Source organism: Schistocerca americana, chromosome 7 (assembly GCF_021461395.2).
Source record: "Schistocerca americana isolate TAMUIC-IGC-003095 chromosome 7, iqSchAmer2.1, whole genome shotgun sequence".
NCBI classification, from domain to species: domain Eukaryota; kingdom Metazoa; phylum Arthropoda; class Insecta; order Orthoptera; family Acrididae; genus Schistocerca; species Schistocerca americana.
The window spans coordinates 100986045-101002737 of NC_060125.1; the positions used below are offsets into that span (position 1 = coordinate 100986045).

Consider the following 16693-nt stretch of genomic DNA (forward strand, 5'->3'; position numbering starts at 1 on the left):
CACACTGTCGAAGCCTCGCTCATTTGCAGAGCAGATAGTTAGAATAGCCTTCAGCTAAGTCCATGGCTACGACCTAGCAAGGCGCCATTGGTAACATTGCATGTATCTACAGAGTCTCACTTGTATCGTCAAGAGCGATGTACCACAAGTATGGATTAAAGTTAGGTATTCCAGAAGCTACGTACTTTTCTTTATAGCATTCATTACATATCCTGTTTCAGACCTCACGCCCATCTGCGTGAGCTTAGCGCGTGCCTTTCGGCTACTTCCGTGGCGTGGCTGTCTTGCTACGCCACAACATAAGGTATGCCATCGGCCATTCAATGTAGTGCGGAAGCAGATTAAACGTATACGAATTGTTGTACCCGGCGAGGCAACTCTGTTGTTTTCAATACCACTGATTACATGTTCTTAACTGTTCTACACTATGCAGCATAGATAAAGTTGTAGAAAGGAAGCAATTTTTTAATATAACTATCAATAATCGTCGAAATCTTAACCGTTTATTCCCATTGTCCTAAAAACCACCGATAATGACGAGTTAAGCATTCAAGACAATCAGTGAAGCATTAATCTTTTTTTTAAATAATTTCACCAGAAATAAAAATCCTCTCTTAAAAAATTTAATTAGACTGGTTTTCGTCTATTTATAGGCCTAATACATAAAACTCCTCCCGAACAGGTCATGAAGGCCCAACGACACCGACCGGCCGCCGTGTCATCCTCAGCCCATGGCGTCACTGGATGGGGATGTGGAGGGGCATGTGGTCAGCACACTGGTCTACCGGCCGTATCTCAGTTTCCGAGACCGGAGCCGCTACTTCTCAGTCAAGTAGCTTCTCAGTTTGCCTCACAAGGGCTGAGTGCACCCCGCTTGGCAACAGCGCTTGGCGGACCGGATGGCCACCCATCCAAGTGCTAGCCCAACCCGACAGCGCTTAACTTCGGTGATCTGACGGGAACCGGTGTTACCACTGCGGCAAGGCCGTTGGCCGCCTAGTATATACTTTTCATCAATTTAGATTGGTTAATAATATCTTTTACGCTGATAAACCCACTCTATGAAGTTAATTGAAGTCGTCGTATCGTTTTTGGAGCAGAGATGTAGGCTGCACTTTTGATAATTAATTTCTGGTCGGAATATTCAAGCATATACGTCTAATTCCTCTATTAACATAGTAAATAACACTTCCTTTTTTTCAGGCATGGGAGTAAAACGACACCGATAAACTAACTGATCAGTTTTCAACAAGACACGCGAATGCCATTGTGGTGTGCGTACTGTAAGACCTTCGGTACACACACCATCAGATTATTTGACTTGTCGCTCTAACAAAGTAGGCGAGTGTCAGCAATATGTCTCGTGGTCTTATCGTGGCGTGTTTGTCTTCTGCCGTTAGGTCAGACGATAGAAATGTGACTTGCACGCTTAGAGTAGCAGATTGACGGTGACCAACATTAAACAGAACTTGATTAATTTTCACTCACATTTATTAAAATAATAACAAGCATAAACATTACGTAACTTGGTTCTGGATGCTATTTACAACTGACAATCTGAAGTTCCTTTGGTCTTGGTACGTTAATCTTATTCTCACATATCTCTGATATTTGACAAAGTGTCTACACATTTATCTTCATGGCTATGTACAGGGATATGATAATCTTCTTAGGTGCAGACTGAAACTTGACTATATACTGATACAGACTAATGCAGACTGGTGCAGACTAATGCAGACTGACTAGTCGGAGGTCTGTACACTCGTTATAAAACCTCGTGCGTTCAGGTATCACTCCGTGTGTGTGATCCGCGAGGAGAAAAGGTTCTACGTTAGCAGCAATCTCATTGGCTGCGTTACATATTACTACGCCGATCGGCGGAACCAGAATTTGGTCTGTCTCTAAGGCAGCGTGGTCCGGGGATTAGAATAGGCCCGCGGTATTCCTGCCTGTCGTACGAGGCGACTAAAAGGAGTTTCAACCGTTTCGGCCTTCCATTTGATGGTCCCCCTTGGGGTTTGACCTCCATTTTTCAAAATTCTACAGAAGTACGAGCCTTTTGGGGAAGGACGCCTTACATGGTGTACCACTGGTCCTAAGTGCACTAAGACCTTGGCACTCAGCATTGTACCGGCGTTGTAACCATACACACTATTCCTCAAATTGGGCCTCAACGCGTGATGGGTTGTCCAAGTTACGCCCATCGTGCATCTCCATCTGCACCAGCGATCATGATGGACTTTCCATGGCACCAGAAATCCAGCACGGTAGCCAGCCCGTTGTGGTGGGGTCGTCATGTACCCTCTAGGTTGTAGCCCCCTGACAACACAGGGATCGTACTGCCGATACCTGAGCTGCACCCTCCCCACGTCGGCCAAGGAGTAGATGCCCGTCTCCTTGGGGCATCAGGACTCCCGGCAATGGTCATCCTGCCAGGTGGCCCTTGCTGAGGCTGGGTGGCGCCCGTGGGGAGAGCCCCTGGTCGGAGTGGGTGGTATCGGGGCAGATGTTTCGCAGATGAAACGTCAACATGTATCAGGTCGCTCTGCGGCCGAGTCTTTCAAAAGAAAAGGTACCGTTTCTAGTTCTGGTTCTCCTGCCCTTTCCCCCTTGGCCACTCCATGGGAGGAGGGACAGGCCCGCCGGCTTGGGGCGAAGTACTTCCCCCGCTATTTGGTCTGTTCTCGAACCGATGGGGGGACGTTCGCCACCTCCAAGCCCATGTTCTTTGTTCAGCACATTGAGGATGTCTTCGGGGAAATCGAGGCCCTCAGCAAGATGCGTTCAGGGTCCGTTCTTCTCAAGACCACCTCCGCCACACAGTCGGCGGCGCTCCAGGCGTGCGACCGCCTAGGGGACATCCCAGTATCCATTGTCCCACATCTGGCACTAAATAGGACGCAGGGGGTTATTTTTCATCGTAACCTCCTGCTACAATCTGATGAGGAGCTCAGGGCCAACCTGGAGCGCCGAGGCATGCATTTCGTCCGGCGAGTCCAGCGCGGCCCCAAAGACCGTTGCATCGACACCGGGGCCTTTATCCTCGCCTTCGAGGGGGACGTTCTCCCGGAGAAGGTAAAGGTGACGTGCTACCGGTGTGATGTGCGCCCTTACGTCCCGCCTCCTATGCGCTGTTTTAGGTGCTTGCGCTTTGGGCACATGTCGTCACGGTGTGAGGCTGAGCCCCTTTGTGGCGATTGTGGACGTCCTCTTCGTGAGGAACATACATGCACCCCACTACCTCGGTGCGTTAATTGTCCTGGCGTCCACTCGCCTAGATCCTCAGACTGCCCCGCATATCAGAAGGAGAAGAAGATACAAGAAATCAAAACTTTGAATCGGCTCTCTTATTCTGAGGCCCGGAAGAAGTACGACCGCCTCCATCCCATGTCATTGACCACTTCGTTCGCCTCAGTTGTGTCCACTCCTTCTGCGGTATCCTCACCCCTATCCTGTCCCCCCCTCCGCCTCCTCCGCCCATCAGGGGGCTCTGCCTCCGCCTCCCAAATCCCTCCCTTCCAAATCCTCCTCCCTCATGGCCCCCACCCCCTCTGCCCCAGGGGCCATCCTTCCTCCTCCTCCTCCTCCCCCCACGCCACCTGAGAAGCGATCCTCTTCTCAGGCATCCATCGGGGCAACATTCCGGATCCCAGCTTCCGAGGTCCGGCGTTCCAAAACGGACCCCGCGCGTGAGGACCTTCTTCGGGTCCAGCCCACCATCCCTGTGCCTCCTCGGCCTTCCAAGAAGGCATCCAAGAAGAAGTCTCTATCCCCCTCTCCACCCCGGCGCGTTTCGTCTGACGCTCCATCCGTGAGTCGCTGCTCCCGACCGTCCTCAGTTTCGCCGGGACGCTCTGCTGCCAGGTGCTCCGCCGGCCTTTCGTCGGCAAATGATGCGGCCCCTCCTACACAACCAGGGACAGCGGCCGCGGCTGGCGACGAGTCGATGGAACCGGATCCGCCTCCCGTCGGTTGTAACGTTGTTCCCTCGCAACCTGGCCCTCCGCGACCGTCGAGGTGACCAGCTCTTCCCCTGTCTCGTTCCCCCAACCTTTTGACTAGCGATGGCGTTGTTTCATTGGAACATAAGAGGTATTCGATCTAATCGGGAGGAATTACAACTGCTCCTCCGCCTGCACTGTCCGCTCGTCCTTGGTCTCCAGGAAACCAAGTTGCGCCCGACTGACCGTATTGCTTTTACCCACTATACCTCGGAGCGGTATGACCTCACCCCTGTGGACGGTATTCCAGCTCATGGTGGGGTCATGTTTCTCGTTCGGGACGATGTTTATTACCATCCCATCCCATTGACCACCCCACTCCAAGCAATAGCTGTCCGCATTACTCTTTCTGCCTTTACTTTTTCAGTTTGTACCATCTACACTCCACCGTCATCTGCTGTTAGTCGGGCTGACATGATGCACCTGATCGTTCAGCTTCCCCCGCCGTTCTTATTGTTTGGCGATTTCAATGCCCATCATCCCCTTTGGGGCTCTCCTGCATCCTGTCCAAGAGGCTCACTCTTGGCGGATATCTTCAACCATCTCAATCTTGTCTGCCTCAATACCGGCGCCCCGACTTTCATCTCGGACTCTACTCATACCTACTCCCACTTGGACCTCTCGATCTGATCTACCACTCTTGCCCGTCGGTTCGAGTGGTATGTCCTTTCTGACACCTATTCGAGCGACCACTTCCCCTGTGTCGTTCGTCTCCTGCACTACACCCCATCCCCACGTCCTTCGAGCTGGAACGTACTGAAAGCTGACTGGGGACTTTACTCCTCCCTGGCGACCTTTCCGGACCACGATTTTCCCAGTTGTGACAGTCAGGTCGAATACCTCACGGCTGTTATCATCAATGCTGCCGAACGTTCCATTCCTCGTACTACTTCTTCTTCACGTCGCGTTTCCGTCCCCTGGTGGAACGAGGCTTGTAGGGACGCTATCCGTGCTCGACGACGTGCTTTACGCACCTTTCGCCGCCATCCTACGTTGGCGAATTCTATTGAATACAAACGACTCCGAGCGCAAAGTCGTAGAGTCATCAAAGACAGCAAAAAAGCTTGTTGGGCCTCTTTCACCAGCTCCTTTAACAGTTTTACTCCCTCTTCCGTCGTTTGGGGTAGCCTGCGCCGGCTGTCGGGCATTAAGGCCCACGCCTCAGTACCTGGCCTGACCTCAGGTAATGAGGTCCTTGTTGATCCTGTGGCTGTCTCCAACGCCTTTGGCCGCTTTTTCGCGGAGGTTTCAAGCTCCGCCCATTACCATCCTGCCTTCCTTCCCAGGAAAGAGGCAGAAGAGGCTCGGCGACCTTCCTTCCACTCGCTGAATCTGGAAACTTATAATGCCCCCTTTACTATGCGGGAACTCGAACGTGCGCTTGCACTGTCCCGGTCCTCTGCTCCGGGGCCAGATGCCATTCACGTTCAGATGCTGGCACACCTTTCTCCGGTGGGCAAAAGCTTCCTTCTTCGTACCTACAATCGCGTCTGGACCGAAGGTCAAGTCCCCATGCGTTGGCGTGACGCCGTTGTTGTTCCTATACCCAAACCCGGGAAGGATAGACACCTTCCTTCTAGTTACCGCCCCATTTCTCTTACAAGCTGTGTCTGTAAGGTGATGGAGCGCATGGTTAATGCTCGGTTAGTCTGGATTCTTGAATCTCGACGACTACTTACTAATGTCCAATGCGGCTTTCGTCGCCGCCGCTCCGCTGTTGACCACCTTGTGACCTTGTCGACATTCATCATGAACAACTTTTTGCGAAGGCGCCAAACGGTAGCCGTGTTCTTCGACTTGGAGAAGGCTTATGATACCTGTTGGAGAGGAGGTATCTTCCGCACTATGCACAGGTGGGGCCTACGCGGTCGCCTGCCCCTTTTTATTGATTCCTTTTTAACGGAACGAAAGTTTAGGGTACGTGTGGGTTCCGTATTGTCCGACGTCTTCCTCCAGGAGAACGGAGTGCCTCAGGGCTCCGTCTTGAGTGTAGCCCTTTTTGCCATCGCGATCAATCCAATTATGGATTGCATTCCACCTAATGTCTCAGGCTCTCACTTTGTCGATGACTTCGCGATCTACTGCAGTGCCCAGAGAACATGCCTCCTGGAGCGCTGCCTTCAGCGTTGTCTAGACAGCCTCTACTCTTGGAGCGTGGCAAATGGCTTCCGGTTCTCTGAAGAGAAGACGGTTTGTATCAACTTTTGGCGATATAAAGCGTTCCTTCCGCCATCCTTACATCTCGGTCCCGTTGTTCTCCCATTCGTGGACACAACTAAGTTTCTAGGGCTCACGTTGGACAGGAAACTGTGTTGGTCTCCACATGTCTCTTATTTGGCGGCCCGTTGCACACGTTCCCTTAATGTCCTCAGAGTTCTTAGCGGTTCATCTTGGGGAGCGGATCGCACTGTCCTGCTTCGCTTGTATCGGTCCATAGTCCGATCGAAGCTGGATTATGGGAGCTTTGTTTACTCGTCCGCTCGGCCATCCCTCTTACGCCGGCTCAACTCCATCCACCATCGGGGGATACGTCTTGCAACCGGAGCCTTCTACACTAGTCCTGCCGAGAGTCTTTATGCTGAAGCTGCCGAGTTACCATTGACCTACCGGCGCGACGTACTGCTGTGTCGGTATGCCTGCCGGCTGTTGTCTATGCCCGACCACCCCTCTTACGAGTCCTTCTTCGCCGATTCTCTCGACCGTCAGTACGGGTTGTATGTGTCTGCCCTGCTGCCCCCCGGAGTCCGCTTCCGTCGCCTGCTTCGACAATTGGATTTTGCCCTCCCTACCACCTTCAGAGAGGGTGAGAGCCCGACACCACCTTGGCTCCAGGCTCCGGTTCCTATTTATCTCGACTTCAGCTCACTCCCGAAGGAGGGTACTCCGGCTGCAGTGTATTGCTCACGGTTTGTCGAACTTCGTGCTCGACTTGCCGGTCACACCTTTATTTACACCGATGGCTCCAAAACTGACGATGGTGTCGGCTGTGCCTTTGTCGTCGGGGCCGCCACCTTTAAATACCGGCTCCTCGACCAATGTTCCAGCTTTACGGCCGAGCTTTTTGCTCTCCATCAGGCCGTTCAGTATGCCCGCCGCCACCGCCATTCATCGTATGTACTCTGCTCTGACTCACTCAGTGCTCTTCAGAGCCTTGGAGCTCCCAATCCGGTCCATCCCTTGATTCAACGGATACAGCAGTCCCTCCATTCTTTCGCTGATAATGGTGGTTCTGTCAGCTTTCTGTGGGTTCCCGGACATGTAGGAGTGCCTGGGAATGAGGCTGCGGATGCTGCAGCCAAGGCTGCAGTCGTCCTGCCTCGGCCAGCCTCCCATTGCGTCCCGTCATCTGATGTTCGTGGGGATGTGTGTAAGAGGCTTGTGTCGTTGTGGTGGGATGCTTGGTCATCCCTCCAAGGAAACAAGCTCCGGGCAGTCAAACCGCTCCCAACTGCTTGGACAACATCCTCCCGACCATCTCGGCGCGAGGAGGTCCTTCTGACCAGGTTGCGGATTGGGCATTGCCGGTTTAGCCACCGCTACCTGCTCTCCGGTGACCCAGCCCCGCAGTGCCCTTGTGGTCAGGCATTAACAGTGCGCCATGTTTTATTGTCGTGTCCCCGTTTTAGTCAATTTCGTGTTATCCTGTCCCTGCCATCTACTTTACCGGATGTTTTAGCTGACGACGCTCGAGCAGCTGCTCGTATTCTGCGTTTTATAACTTTAACTGGCTTGTCCAAAGACATTTAACCTTTTTACTTATTTTATCTGCATCTTTGTCAGATCCTTCTGATGTCCCCCCATCCCCTTGAGTTTTAGCAGATTCCATGTGCTCTAACACCAGTGACTGGGCGCTAATGACCTCAGCAGTTGAGCGCCCTTAAACCCTACCCAAAAAAAAAAAAAATCTAAGGCAGCGCCATCTCGTAGTGCGGAGACGGACGAGCGCTGCGCCTGCGCTGTTGTGCTTAGCGGGGCGCGCTATACTGGGAAAGTTGTGTACGCGCTGACTACGCGGAACTATGTACACAACAGCCATTTATTCACTGTATTTTGTAGATGTAGGTGTTCTTAGCGTAAAATGCAATGAAGTATATAAATTGTTAAATGGCGTCGAGTATCATTCACAAAATAAACGAGTGTGCCGCTGAGTTCTTCAGCTGTCTCACTCGCATCAGCTCTGGCTGCGCGACTAGAGGGCGCGCGATGTGGTGAAGACGGAGTCTGAAGGAGGAGCCAGAGGATGGAGCTCAGCGAGCACCGGTCGAGTCGCGGCGCAGCGCGTGACACGCCGCGGGAGAGCCGGCCTGTGGACGCGTGGAGGGTAGCGGCGCCTGGCGCGACGCAGACAAGACTCCGCGGCTGGCGTCACGTATGGTTTGGGAGTGCGGAGCGATAAACTACCACTCCTAGATTCATGGTAACATCATCGGCATATATCGTTCCTGAAGAATTCATCAGCTATTTTTCATAAAACGCCGGCCGGAGTGGCCGTGCGGTTCTAGGCGCTACAGTCTGGAGTCTGGAACCGAGCGACCGCTACGGTCGCAGGTTCGAATCCTGCCTCGGGCATGGATGTGTGTGATGTCCTTAGGTTAGTTAGGTTTAACTAGTTCTAAGTTCTAGGCGACTGATGACCTCAGAAGTTAAGTCGCATAGTGCTCAGAGCCATTTGAACCATTTTTTTTCATAAAACGTATGCTGTTGCGTGTTGAAAGACTCAGGTTGTGAGCAATGTTGTGCGGGCTTGGCTAGAAATGTACCAGTCTTGGAGCGTGCGCCTTAGTTGCGTCTTAGTGGGCAAATGTAAAAATTGCGACTAAAACTAACAGGCGTCGTACATCTGGGCTAATACTGTTTTGTACCGAGTAGCCATTTCCTATGTATTTGAACTTACTGCGTCTATCTACATCTACATGGATACTCTGCAAATCACAGTTAAGTGTCTGGCAGAGGGTTCATCGAACCACCTTCACAATTCTCTATTATTACAATCTCGTATAGCGCGCGGAAACAACGAACGCCTATATCTTTCCGTACGAGCTCTGATTTCCCTTATTTAATCATGATGATCGTTTTTCCCTCTAGGCCGGTGTCAACAAAATATTTTCGCATTCGGAGGAGAAAATTGGTGATTGAAATTTCGTGAGAAGATTCTGCCCAACGAAAAACGCCTTTGTTTCAATTATGTCCGCCCCAAGTCCTGTATCGTTTCAGTTACGCTCTCTCCCCAATTTCGTGAGAATACGAAACGTTCTGCCTTCTTTGAACTTTCTCGATGTACTCCGCAAATCCTATCTAGTAAGGATCCCACACCACGCAGCAGTATTCTAAAAGAGGACGGACAAGCGTAGTGTAGGTAGTCTCTTTACTACATCTCTTACATTTTCGAAATGTCCTGCAAATAAAACGCAGTCTTTGGTTAACCTTCCTCACAACGCTTTCTATGTATTCCTTCCATTTTAAGTTGTTCGTAATTGTAATTCCTAGGTATTTAGTTGAATTTACGTCCTTTACATTTGACTGATTTATCGTGTAACAAAAGTTTAACAAAAATGGCTCTGAGCACTATGGGACTTAACTTCTGAGGTCATCAGTCCCCTAGAACTTAGAACTACTTAAACCTAACTAACCTAAGGACATCACACACACCCATTCCCGAGGCAGGATTCGAACCTGCGACCGCAGCGGTCGCGCGGTGCCAGACTGTAGCGCCTAGAACCGCTCGGCCACCCTGGCCGGCTGAAGTTTAACAGATTCCTTTGAGCACTCATGTGGATGACCTCACACACTTCGTTATTTATGGTCAATTGCCAATTTTCGCACCATACAGATATCTTTTCTAAATCGTTTTGCAATTTGTTTTGATCTTCTGATGACTTCTAGTCGATAAACGACTGCGTCATCTGCAAAAAACCTAAGTGCGCTGCTCAGATTCCCCCAAATCGTTTATATAGATAATGAACAGCAAAGGGCCTCTAACACTACTTTGGAGAAAGCCAGAAATCACTTCGGTTTTACTCTGTGATTTTCCGTCAATTACTACGGACTGTGGCCTCTGACAGGAAATCACAAATCCAGTCACATAACTGAGACGATATTCCATAAGCACGCAATTTCACTACAAGCCGCTTGTGTCGTACAGTGTCAAGAGCCTTCTGAAAATCCAGAAATACGGAATCAATGTGAAGCCCTTGGCAACAGCACTCAACACTTCATGCGAGTAAAGACGTAGTTGTGTTTCACAAGAGCGATGTTTTCTAAATCCATGTTGATTTTGGTGAATAGACAGTTTTCTCAGAGGTAATTAATAATGTTCGAACTGAATATTTGTTCCAAAATTCTGCTGCATATCTACGTTAATTATATGGGTCAGTAATTTAGTGGATTACTCCTACTACCTTTCTTGAATATTGGTGTGACCTGTGCAACTTTCCAGTCTTTGGGTACGGATCTTTCGTCAAGCGAACGGTTGTATGCGATTGTTAAGTATGTAACTATTGTCTCAGCATACTCTGAAAGGAACTTAACAGGTATAGTCTGGACGAGAAGACTTGCTTTTATTAAATGATTTAAGTTCCTTCCTTACTCAGAGGATATTTACATCTACGTTACCCATGTTGGCGGCTGTTCTTGGTTCGAATTCTGCAGTACTTACTTCGTCTTCTTTTGTGGAGGCGTTTCGGAAGGCTGTGTTTAGTAGAATTAGAGGTTACAATATCAGTATCGCTACGACAACCCTGTGTTCACTAATCCCTGTATCGGTTTTGTTGCTCGTTATTAACTCAGGATCATCTGTTACTAAGAGGTCAAGTGTGTTTTCACAACCGTTTACTATTCGCGTGGGTTCATGAACTAACTACTCGACATAACTTCCAGAGAATGCGTTTAGTACAATTTCGGGTGATGTTTTATGCGTACCTCCAAAATTAGCCACGTATTTTCGCCAACATATCGAGGGTAAATTAGTCACGACCAACTATAATCGTATGAGTCGGGTACGTGTTTGAAATCAAACTAAAGTTTTCTTTGAACCTTTCAGGAATTTATCATCTGAGTTGGGAGGTCGACAAAAGGCTCCAATTATTTTATTCCAATTGGCAAAAATGACCTCTGCCCATACTAACTCACAGGAACTATCTACTTCAATTTCACGGCATGTTAAACTACTTCTAACAGCAACAAACACACCACCGCCAATCGTGTTTAGCCCATCCTTTCGGAACACGGTCAGGTTCTTCGCAAAAATTTCGGCTGAGTTTATCTCTAGTTTCAGCCAGCTTTCATTGCCTATAACGATTTGAGCATCAGTGCTTTCTATTAGGGCTTGGAGCTCTGGTACTTTCCCAACACACCTACGACAATTTGCAACTGCTATAGCTCTGGTTTCTTTATCTACATTCTTCCTGTGTCCGGCCTGCACCCTTTGTGACTGTAGCCCTTTTTGTGTTTCCCCGAGACCCTATAACCTAAAAAATCGCCCAGTCCACGCCACACAGCCCCTGCTACCCAAGTAGCTGCCTCCTGCGTATAGTGAACTTCTGATCTATTCAGCGGAACCAGATATCCAAACACCCTTTGGCGCAAGTCAAGGAATCTGTAGCCTACACGGTCGCAGAACCGTATGAGCCTCTGATTCAGACCCTTCACTCGGCTACGTACCAGAGGTCCGCAATAGATCCTGTCGACTATGCTGCAAATGGTCAGCTCTCCTTTCATCTCGCAAGCAAGACTGGCAGCCTTTACCACTTCTGTTAGCCTCTCGAAACCAGAGAGGATCTCTTCTTATCCAAAGTGACACACGTCATTGGTACCGACGTGAGTCACCACCTGCAGTTGGCTGCACCCTGTTCTCTTGATGGCATCCGGGAGGAAACGTTTGACGTCTGGAATGCTTAAAATCATCTAAAACGCAGAGTGTCTAAAAGCCCGTTAAATGGACTGTTGTGTGGCTGTAGTGGTAGCCTTGTGGGCGTTATTTCTGATATTTTCCAAGTCGAGCGTTTGACACCCACATAGGCAGATGAACTATCTTAGCAAGGAAAATATTGCATCTGAGCTATTGGTTGATATGTGAGTGGCTTAGAGGCGTCTAGTTGAAATATTCTGTTATTATTCTTACTGCCATCTTTAACATGTTCTGTCAGTGCTGCCATATGCGTCATTTTAGAGTAATTTGTGACAGTAAGATAATTTTTCTAGCCTCTAGTCGCACCTCTTGTTTAAAGTGTTTTAAAACCTTCCACCCATTTCAGGATTTGACTGATTATTCATTGACTTCATGTTTAATTATCAGGAAGTTCGTGCCCACACCGTTTCAGTGTGCCGTCAGCACTGAGGCACTGGTTAATGCAAGTATTGTTTTCATGTGTTGTGTCGATCGAGGCCCATGTTTGAGGATGTCCTGTTAGACGACTAGCTTCACTAGTACTTCGAATTTAAAATCCCAAGCACTTGTCATTGCCCAGGAAAATTGTTAACCTGCTTAATTTAGTGGCGGCTAGAGCCATGAAGCTGTTTTTAAAAAAATATTTTTGTGTTGTGTGGCCAGCGACCGGATTTACAAAAAAAAAAAAAAAAAAAAAAAAAAAAAAAAAAAAAAAATGGCTCTGAGCGCTATGGGACTTAACCTCTGAGGTTATCAGTCCCCTAGAACTTAGAAGTACTTAAACCTAACTAACCTAAGGACATCACACACATCCATTCCCGAGGCAGGATTCGAACCTACGACCGTAGCGGTCTCGCAGTTCCAGACTGTAGCGCCTAGAACCGCTCGGCCACCCCGGCCGGCCCGGATTTACAGACTGTAGTTGCTATAGTGCAGGTTTTCCTGAAGAATCGTGCGCCAAATACTTCAGAGATTTTAGAAAATGACAGTATTACACTGCAATTTTTTTCGTTTTAAATTACGATAAATTAAGTTATTGCAAGGCACGCAGTAGTGCCGTCGAAGTAATACCGCCTGTGGCGATTCGAGACGTGCCGCTCCTGGTTGTACGGGTACCGATTGTTGCTGTGAAGTCCACCAGGGCGTTTTGATTGTCCGCTGTGTTGGTATATGATCCGGCCCGTGTTATGGAGCTGGTAGAAGACATACACTGAAGAGCCAAAGAAACTGGTACACCTGCCTAATATCGTGTAGGGCCCCCGTGAGCTCGCAGAAGTGCCGCAGCACGACGAGGCATGGGCTCGACTAATGTCTAAAACATTGCTGGAGCGAACTGACACCATGAATGCTGCAGGGCTGTCCATAAATCCGTAAGCGTCCGAGTGGGTGGTGATCTCTTCTGAACAGCACGTTGCAAGGCATCCCAGGTCTGCTCAATAATGTCCATGTCTGGGGAGTTTGGTGGCCAGCGGAAGTGTTTAAACCTAGAAGAGCGTTCCTAGAGCCACTCTGCAGCAATTCTGGACATGTGGGGTGCCGCCTTGTTCTACTGGAATTGGCCCAGTCTGTCGGAAAGAGCAATGGACATGAATGGATGGAGATTATCAGGCAGCATGTTTATGTACGCGTCACCTGTCAGAGTCGTATCTAGAAGTATCAGGGGTCCCATATCACTCCGACTACACACGCCCCACACCATTACAGAGCCTCCACCAGTTTGAAAAGTCCCCTGCTGACATACAGAGTCCATGGATTCACGAGGTTGTCTCCATAACCGTACACATCCATCCGCTCGATACAGTTTGAAACGAGAGTCGTCGAACCAGGCGACATTTTTCCAGTCATCAACAGTCCAATGTCGGTGTAGACGGGGCCCAGGCGAGGCGTAAAGCTTGGTGGCGTGCAGTCATCAAGGGTACACGAGTGGGCCTTCTTCTCCGAAAGAGCAAATCGATGATGTTTCGTTAAATGGTTTGTATGCTGACACTTTTTGATGGCCCAGAATTGAAATCTGCGGCAATTTGCGGACGGTTTGCACTTCTGTCACGTTGAACGATTCTCTTCAGTCGTCGTTCGTCCCGTTGTTGCAGGATCTTTCTCTGGCTGCGGCGAAGCCAAGATTTGATTGTTTACCAGATTTCTGATACACGGTACACTCGTGAAATGGTCGTAACGAAAAAATCCCCACTTTATCGCTATCTCGGAGATGCTTTCTCCCATTGCTCGTGCGCCGGCTATAGCACCATGTTGAAACTCACTTAAATTCTGTTAACCTGCCATTGTAACAGCAGTAACCAATCTAACAACTGCGTCAGACACTTGTTGTCTTATATAGACATTGCCGACCGCAGCGCGGTATTCTGCCTGTTTACATGTCTCTGTAATTGAATACTCATGCCTACACCAGTTTCTTTTTCACTTCAGTGTGTGATACGGCAACCTCCCCGTCGCGTCTGTAATGCAGTCGCTGCTGTCGTAAGAACACAGACTGACTAAGTGTGTTGCAGTTCTATCCGTGAGTGCGATAGCAGAGAGAGAAACTACTCTATCCTCCAACCACTTCTACCTGCACTACAGACATGACCGGCAGGTTGCCGTTTCGTAGGTCTCCTGCCAGCCCTGTAACACGGGCCGGATCATTTACCAACACAGCGGCCAATCAAAACGCCCTGGTGGACCCCACAGCGACAATCGGAACCCGTGCAACCAGGAGCGGCACTTGAATCGCCACAGGTGGTACTTTTGTGCGTCCTGTAATAATTTATCGTAATTTAAAATAAAAAAAGTCGATGTGCAGTGTAACGCTGTCATTCTCTATAACCTCTTAGGTATTTGGATGATCGTCTAAAAAATGTGAGGCACGATTCGTCTGTTATCACTTCTCTTCCTTGCTCATCTTGCGTACTGTAAGCTTCTCACAAAGATGTGTAAATCTTTTGTTATGTGTCAGTTCTAATTAGGTTGGAAAGCGATCAGTTTGGTGACGTGTTGGCTTGCACGCCACTACGTACAGATTTGCACGATGTAAAAAAGTCTAACCTTCCAGTCTTAATTCATTTAAGGAAGTCAGATTCATGTTTTCTACAGCAATGCAAATTATTTTGTTGCATTATATTTAACGCCCGCGCGGTCCGCCGTCATCAAACGTATCTGCTAGCCAAAACAGATTTTGAACATGACTACTAAAGCAAGTAACAAAATAAAGTAAACAGATCATCAGCAGAATAAGTCATAAAAAATTGAAATTATCTTATTGTGCACTCCATATTTTGTTCTTGCTGTCTGTGACGTGTCCCGACTTCCGAACAATTAGACTTCCGAGGCGATGCAGCATTACACACACATCCATGCCCGACATCTTGCGGAAATCTTTAAGTAACTCAGGGGTAGGTGACGCTATAAATATTGAGATGCATAAAGAGCTATATTTTATTAAAACAGAACGGCCGGCCGTGGTGGCCGAGCGGTTCGAAGCCCTTCAGTCTAGAACCGCGCGACCGCTACGGTCGCAGGTTCGAATCCTGCCTCGTCGAATCCTGCCTCGGGCATGGATGTGTGTGATGTCCTTAGATTAGTTAGGTTTAAGTAGTTCTAAGTCTAGGAGACTGATGACCTCAGATGTTAAGTCCCATAGTGCTCAGAGCCAACTGAACCATTTTTAAAACGGAACGCATATTACCCAGTCATTCTCAACCAGTGTTTTATACATGAAAGCTCGAAAGCATGAGGAGGAGGAGGGGGGGGGGGGGCTACTGGTGATAACAGAAACGTGGTGATCACAAGTGGTAGTTCAATAGTTATGAAATACAAGTACATAAACTGACAGTTACTTCAGTATGTAACACGTATCGGCAGACCTCACCGCACGTTGATAATAAGTTGCTTGGAATGTCCCCATTTGCCTGGATGCACTGCTGACGGCTTCCATACTACGCTTTAACACATTCTGCAGAATGGTGCTTATGTCACGGTGAATGACAGTCTTAAATTCTCACTTGTCTGCTAACGATTGGCAAAGTCTCTTTCCACCACTTAACACCAAAGGAAGTAATGCTGGGCTGTCAAAACTGGTGAACGGGATCACCGCCTCACATAGTTAAAGCGTAATAGCACACGGTTTGGAAACATTTTCTCAAGCATTGCTGTTGCACCGTCCCGCTGAAGCCAAATACTGTTCAGCAACCTTCTTGCCTGCAATGCTAAAATGAGGAAATTTTGCAGTATTTCGCAGTAGCAATCACCCTTCAATGTTGTTACATGTCTGGTTCAAAATGGTTCAAATGGCTCTGAGCCCTATGGGACTTAACTTCTGAGGTCATCAGTCGCCTAGAACTTAGAACTACTTAAACCTAACTAACCTAAGGACATCACACACATCCATGCCCGAGGCAGGATTGGAACCTGCGACCGTAGCGGTCGCGCTGTTCCAGACTGTAGCGCCTAGAGCCGCTCGGCCACACCGGCCGGCTTACATGTCTGGTGCCATCCTCAATAATACCACGTAGCCGGCAGGAGTGGCCGAGCGGTTCTAGGCGATACAGTCTGGAACCGCGCGACCGCTACGGTCGCAGGTTCGAATCCTGCCTCGGGCATGGATGTGTGTGATGTCCTTAGGTTAGTTAGGTTTAAGTAGTTCTAAGTTCTAGAGGACTGATGACCTCAGCAGTTAAGTCCCATAGTGCTCAGAGCCATTTGAACCAATACCACGTATGCCAACAGCACACCATACCAAAACTTTTGGACTCGCCTGGGCTTTTCACGTAAAGCTCGTCGATTTACTTGTGGAATTACTGTAAGCTTTGCTCAT

The 16693-nt window shown here is 48.9% G+C and overlaps 1 pseudogene; it reads right to left on the bottom strand.

Moving 5' to 3' along the window:
- Positions 1-875: 875 nt before the first annotated feature.
- LOC124623348 lies at positions 876-993 on the bottom strand (annotated as a pseudogene).
- Between the last annotated feature and the right edge of the window lie 15700 nt (positions 994-16693).